Here is a 6,267-nt window from a genome sequence, read left to right as displayed (position 1 = left end):
CGCGGATCTAGCGACGCTGGGCGTTAAAGCCGAATACAAGTTGGGCAGAGTCGGCACCAAGGTGGTGCTCCGTACCAAAGCGGAGTATGACTTGGTCGTCGCCCACCTGAGGACTTCCAAGGTGGAATTCTTCACCCACGACATTCCCGGTGAGAAACCATTCAAGGTCGTCATCAGGGGCCTACCAAACTTCGACCCGAAGTTTATCGAAGCTGAAATCAGGGACCGGTACAAGCTGGCCCCAAGTGCCGTCTATCGGATGACAAGAAGAGACGAGAATGTGAAGGCGTATCGGGATTGCCTTTTCCTGGTACACTTCCAGAAAGGAACGGTGACGCTCAACGCGCTGAAAGCCATCCGCTCCATCAATTGCATCATCGTCCGCTGGGAGCCATACCGTGGCGGCCATCGCGATGTGACTCAGTGCCAACGGTGTCTGAACTTTAGACACGGCACCCGCAACTGTAACATTAAGCCACGCTGCGGCAATTGCGCTCAAGACCACGCCACTTCCGACTGCCCTGCGGATGAAGCCGTGGCGTTAAAATGCGCCAACTGTGGTGGTGCTCACCAAGGTTCCGACAGACAGTGCTCCAAACGCGAGGACTTCAAACGCATCCGAAAACAGGCGGCAGCTAACAACCAACCAGGACGCAAGAAGGACAAAGTCCCGGCATTTCGGACGGAGGATTTCCCGCCTCTTCGTGCTCCTCAGCAAAGGCAAGCGAATTCGCGGGTGCATTCCGCTCAAGCAACTTCTGGTGATTCTGCTGGCCAAAGCTCTCCATCCCCCCCTGGATTCTGGAGACAACCACCAGCGCAAAACAACAACCCCGATCTGTTTTCAGCGGATGAACTGATGGAAATTTTCGTCAACATGACCGGTGCTCTACGTAAGTGCCGCAATAAGCCCGAACAGATCCAAGTGCTCGGTAAGTTCATCATCCAGTATGGTGTCTAAACCGCTAACCATCGCTACTTGGAACGCTTGCTTTGTAAGAGCAAAACAGATTGAGCTTGCCGACTTCCCCCGCAAGCATAGCATCGACGTGGTTCTTCTAACCGAGACCCACCTAAAGTCCGGTGACAGCTTCTGGTTGCCTGACCACAACATTATCCGGCTTGATCGCACCAGCTCCAGGGGGGGTGGTGTAGCGGTCATCGTCAGAAAGGGAATCAAGTTTTGCACTCTGCCCCACATCCGCACTTCTATCATCGAGGCCATTAGTGTGGAGGTGGAATCACAAACTGGAAACGTCCGGTTCATCGCTGTTTACTGCCCTCGCCAGTGTACCGCAAGCAACGGATTAGGAATCCAATTCAAGAAGGACCTGACCGCCATCACCCGTACTAGCTCCCGATTCATCGTTGGGGGCGACCTGAACGCCCGCCATGAAGCTTGGAGGAACTACCAGAGGAACCGGAACGGATGTCTATTGTTCGACCACGCACAACATGGTCTGTACACGGTGCAATTTCCGGACGAACCAACTTTCATCTCTCCGGCGGGAAATCCCTCCACGCTGGACTTTTTCCTGTCAAACATCGGACTATCCAAGCCGGAGGCGCACAACGATCTCAGCTCCGACCACCAACCGGTGGTGACTGAAGTCGGTGTCAATGTGGTTCCTGCTAGAAGCTGCCTGCGTAAAGACTACCACCATGTCAACTGGGTGCAGTACGGACGAATGGTGGACAGCAACATCGATGAAAATCCACTACTCAACACCGTAGATGACATCGACCGGACGTTGGAAGGGCTCCAACAGGCCATATCCATGGCTGACGAGGCATACGTTCGACAAGTTCCTGTGAGGGGTAAGTTTGTTGCTATTGATTCCCACACCCAATTACTGATTCGGTTGAGAACGTAGACGCCAGTTTCAGAGGACTGGAGATCTGGGCAAAAAACATGAAATGGCCGATCTGAGCAGGCAGATTGCTTCCAGAATGGACTCACTCTGAAATGAAAGTTTCGGGCGTGTTGTCCAGAATTTGGATGACCGCTCCAGACCATTCTGGAAGGTAGCCAAGGTCCTGAAAAATCATCCCAAACCCGTTCCACCTCTCAAAGTCGAAAATGATGACGATCGGCTTTTAATTACCCCACAGGAGAAAGCAAATGCGATCGGCGAGCATGTCGCTTCATCGCATTTGCTTGGCTCGACTATCCAAAGTCCGCTCGATGATCAGGTTGCGCAATGCGTTCAAAACCTAGATGCCTCCCCTTGTGTCGTGCCTCCGGCGGATATGATTACAGTACAACAAATTTGCTCAGCGCTGAAATGCACCAAGAACATGAAGGCTCCCGGGTTTGACGGTATATTCAACTTGATCTTGAAGAGACTCAGCATGAAAGTGCAGTCTCTTCTAACCGCTATCTTCAAGAGATGTTTGGAACTGCACTACTTTCCAAGCATCTGGAAAGTAGCAAAAATCATACCGATCCGCAAACCCGGTAAGGATCCAACATTGTCTTCAAGCTACAGACCAATCAGCCTCCTTTCAGCGCTGAGCAAATTGTTCGAGAAACTCATTCTCAATCGTTTGCTCAAGTTTGTCGAGGAAAGCAACATTCTCCTTCCGGAACAGTTTGGATTCAGAAAGGGGCACCCCACCAATCATCAGCTAGTACGGGTGTTGAATAACATCCGAAGTAACAAAGCGGTATCCAAGTCCACAGCCATGGCCTTGTTAGACGTTGAAAAGGCGTTTGACAATGTTTGGCATGATGGACTTGTGTACAAGCTTTGTAACTTCAACTTTCCTTTACATCTTATTAAAATCACCCGTAACTACCTCCAGCAAAGGTCGTTTAAGGTATCGTTGAATGGTTGTCTCTCAGACACGTTTTCCATCCCAGCAGGAGTCCCACAAGGCAGTCTGCTGGGCCCCTTGCTTTACAGCATTTACACTTCCGACATTCCTCCCCTCGGTGACGGTTGCGTATTTTTCCTGTTCGCAGATAATACCGCAATAGCCGTCAAAGGAAGGATGCCTCGCGAAATAACGAACAAACTTCAACGATGCCTTAACGCCTTTGCTGATTATGCCACCACGTGGAAAATTAAAATCAATCCCTCCAAAACACAAGCGATCATGTTCCTCCATCGGCAATCGCCCAAACTAAAACCGGCTCCATCTTGTACTGTAATCATGGATGGCACAAGGGTTGAGTGGTCTACCGAAGTTACCTATCTCGGGATGTTGTTCGATGAAAAGCTCCTCTTCCGTTCGCATGTAGAGAAAACTGTAGTCAAGTGTTCTACCTTGGTTAGGTGTCTGTTTCCGCTGATTTGCCGCAGATCCCGCCTCTCAAGGGTGAACAAACTGGCCGTCTACAAACAAATCATAGCACCTGCGATCCTCTACGCAGCTCCGGTGTGGAAATCATGTGCACAGACTCACAGGAACAAAATCCAGGTCGCTCAGAATAGAGTGCTGAGGATGGTTCTTGATCGTCCTTTCGACACTAGAATAACAAATTTACATGAAGAGGCAGGCATTGCCAAAATAGATTCCAAAATTAACAAAATTAAGACTAAATTTGCACAAAAATGTAATTTATCAGAACATGCTTTGATAAGCAATTTGTATATAGTAGGTTAGGTGTACATAGTAGTTGTAGTTTAGTTGTAGTTGTAAACAGTAGTTATAAGTAGTCTCCTTTTTCCAATTCAAATCAAACCAATCCCACCAAGGTGGTCAAACTTTAAAATAGGCCTGATAGGACTAGGAACTGTAATTAATAATAATTGAAATTTCACAGGAACTAAAGTTGAAAAGACGCATCTGTGTCACTTGATAAGTTATACATGTAAACCACACAAATTCAAGAAATATAGATCATTTAAGTAAGTAGAGTCAGGCCTCTTTTGTATTTTATTTGTCCGGGGGAGTGAAGACAAGCGACGGTTGTGCGAGTTAGCACGTTAAAAACTAACCGTAGTAGTTCCGCGTAAGTTTGCGCTTGAGTATAGATTTAAATTGAAAATCTAAATCTTAAAACTTACAAATTAAAGTGATAAAAAACCGCGATAAGTGACAAGTGACCTAACTTAATAGCTTTAAAAAAAATTAATTAGTGCGGGTCAATTGTGGAAATCACCACGAACGGCTAAGAAAGTGCACCCCAAATATAAGACGTTAGTCTTAGCCGCGTTATACCGCATTGACCGTTAACGTGCGAATAGATCAAGCGAGCTAGTGGTGAACATTTAAAAAAAAACTGCAGTTGAAGTGAACAATGTACAGTGGTCGAGCAGACAGTGAAAATAGTGGTATTGCGTAAAGACTGTGACTGTCCGTCTCACAAATGGTGGTGCAGCTCCCTTGATGACCACTAAAGAAGAACAGTGTATACACGAACTGTACCACTCCCCGGACACGGCACTCTGGCCCACGTTATGAGAGCCTTACCGTCACGCCAGTGATTCCCTTGTCAAGAGTGGGAACAGTGAAGCTCAGAAGTACCCCGAAGACGAAGAAGAAGAAGAAGAAGAAGAAGAAGAAGAAGAAGAAGAAGAAGAAGAAGAAGAAGAAGAAGAAGAAGGAGAAGGAGAAGAATAATGATTTCGTGAAGAAGCGTTCCGGAGATCACCGAAGTCCCAGCCACTTCCAGATGTTCCAGAGCAGATCAACAATCGGCCGCAACGGTGAGCTCACAGCATGGTTATAAATAAAAGGTTAACCTACAAAAAAAAATACTCGGTAATCTCTCTTAAAAATTGTTTTTATTAAAATGTCTGGCCTTCTTAACCTCAACTGATTATATGTTCTAATTTTTGTTTGTAAAGCAAATTTTCCGCCATCTTCTTTGTAAATTCCGCCTTTCCACCAAAATTGGGATGAAAGCCTGCCCCATTGTAATTTCTCCTGTAGATCAATTGTATATACGACCCTGAATGGCAAGGTAGGTAAAGCACGTCTTACACGCCTCAACCATTACAAAGTATTAACTATCAAAACAATCACTTAGTTCGTGAATATTCTGATCGTAAACGACACACGGAAGTTCTACGAGAAGCTAGGGAATACCCAGCCATGGTCCTCACAAGTTCCTACTTCACGCCTCCCCGAGTCATATGATCACAAAAGACTACCAGCTGAAACATGGACACAGCTGGGTGGCGTAGCCTGGGCAATGTTGCCAGTCCGGCAATAGCAAAGAGAAGAGGTGAGACGTGAACACTAGCACGGTAACCATAGTACGGTGATTGAGGAAATGCTTCACCAAACCTGAGCGTTTGTTCACCATGGAGGTGCGGCTCAAAACGGCGTCTGTTCTCCATGTTAGGAGCGGCTGATCACCGTCCTAGTGCCAGCGTGGACGATGGTTCCCCAGCGAGACAGGGGTTGGGGCAGGCCCAACAAGCCGCCCTGGAAAAAAACATAAAGTTTTAAATACTGACGAAAGAAATACGAATCGGAACAATCGGCACAGACCTACGCGACGAAATAAGGACTACGATTGGAAACTCGGAACATGGAACTCCAAATCGCTCCCGGATTGTGATAGGTTAATCTATGACGAACTTCAACCACGCAACTTCGAAGTCGTAGCACTGCAGGAACTTTGCTGGACGGGACAAAAGGTATGGAAAAGCGGGCATCGATCGGCTACTTTCTACCAGAGTTGTGGCACCACCAACGAGCTGGGAACCGGCTTTGTAGTGCTGGGTTGGCAGCCAATCAACGCGAGGATGTGCAAATTGAGGATTAAGGGCCGTTTCTTCAACTACAGCATCATCAACGTGCGCTGCCCACACGAATGGAGACCCGACGACGAGAAAGAAGCGTTTTATGCGCAGCTGGAGCAGGTGTACGGCGGCTGTTCGCAACGGGACGTCAAAATCGTCATCGGCGACTTAAACGCTCAGGTAGGACGGGAGGCAATGTATAGACCGGCAATCGGGCCAAACAGCCTGCATGCCGTATCGAACGACAACGGCCAACGATGCGTGAACTTGGCAGCCTCTCGGGGTATGGTAGTTCGAAGTACCTTTTTCCCTCGTAAGAATATCCACAAAGCCACGTGACCAACACACAGAAAACCAAATCGATCGCGTTCTAATCGACGGCAAATTCTTCTCCGACATTATCAACATCCACACGTACAGCAGTGCGAACATAGATTCGGACCACTACCTAGTTGCAGTATGCATGTGCTCAAAACTCTTGACGGTGCACAACACCCGTTGAAGTCAAACGCCGCGACCCAACATTGAGTAACTACGGGACGCCGGAGTTGCTCAGGACTACGCGCAG

Source organism: Ochlerotatus camptorhynchus, unplaced genomic scaffold (assembly GCF_037179485.1).
Source record: "Ochlerotatus camptorhynchus isolate MF236.1 unplaced genomic scaffold, CSIRO-AGI_Acam_v1.1 ptg000361l, whole genome shotgun sequence".
Lineage (NCBI taxonomy): Eukaryota > Metazoa > Arthropoda > Insecta > Diptera > Culicidae > Ochlerotatus > Ochlerotatus camptorhynchus.
This window is presented reverse-complemented; position numbering follows the sequence as displayed.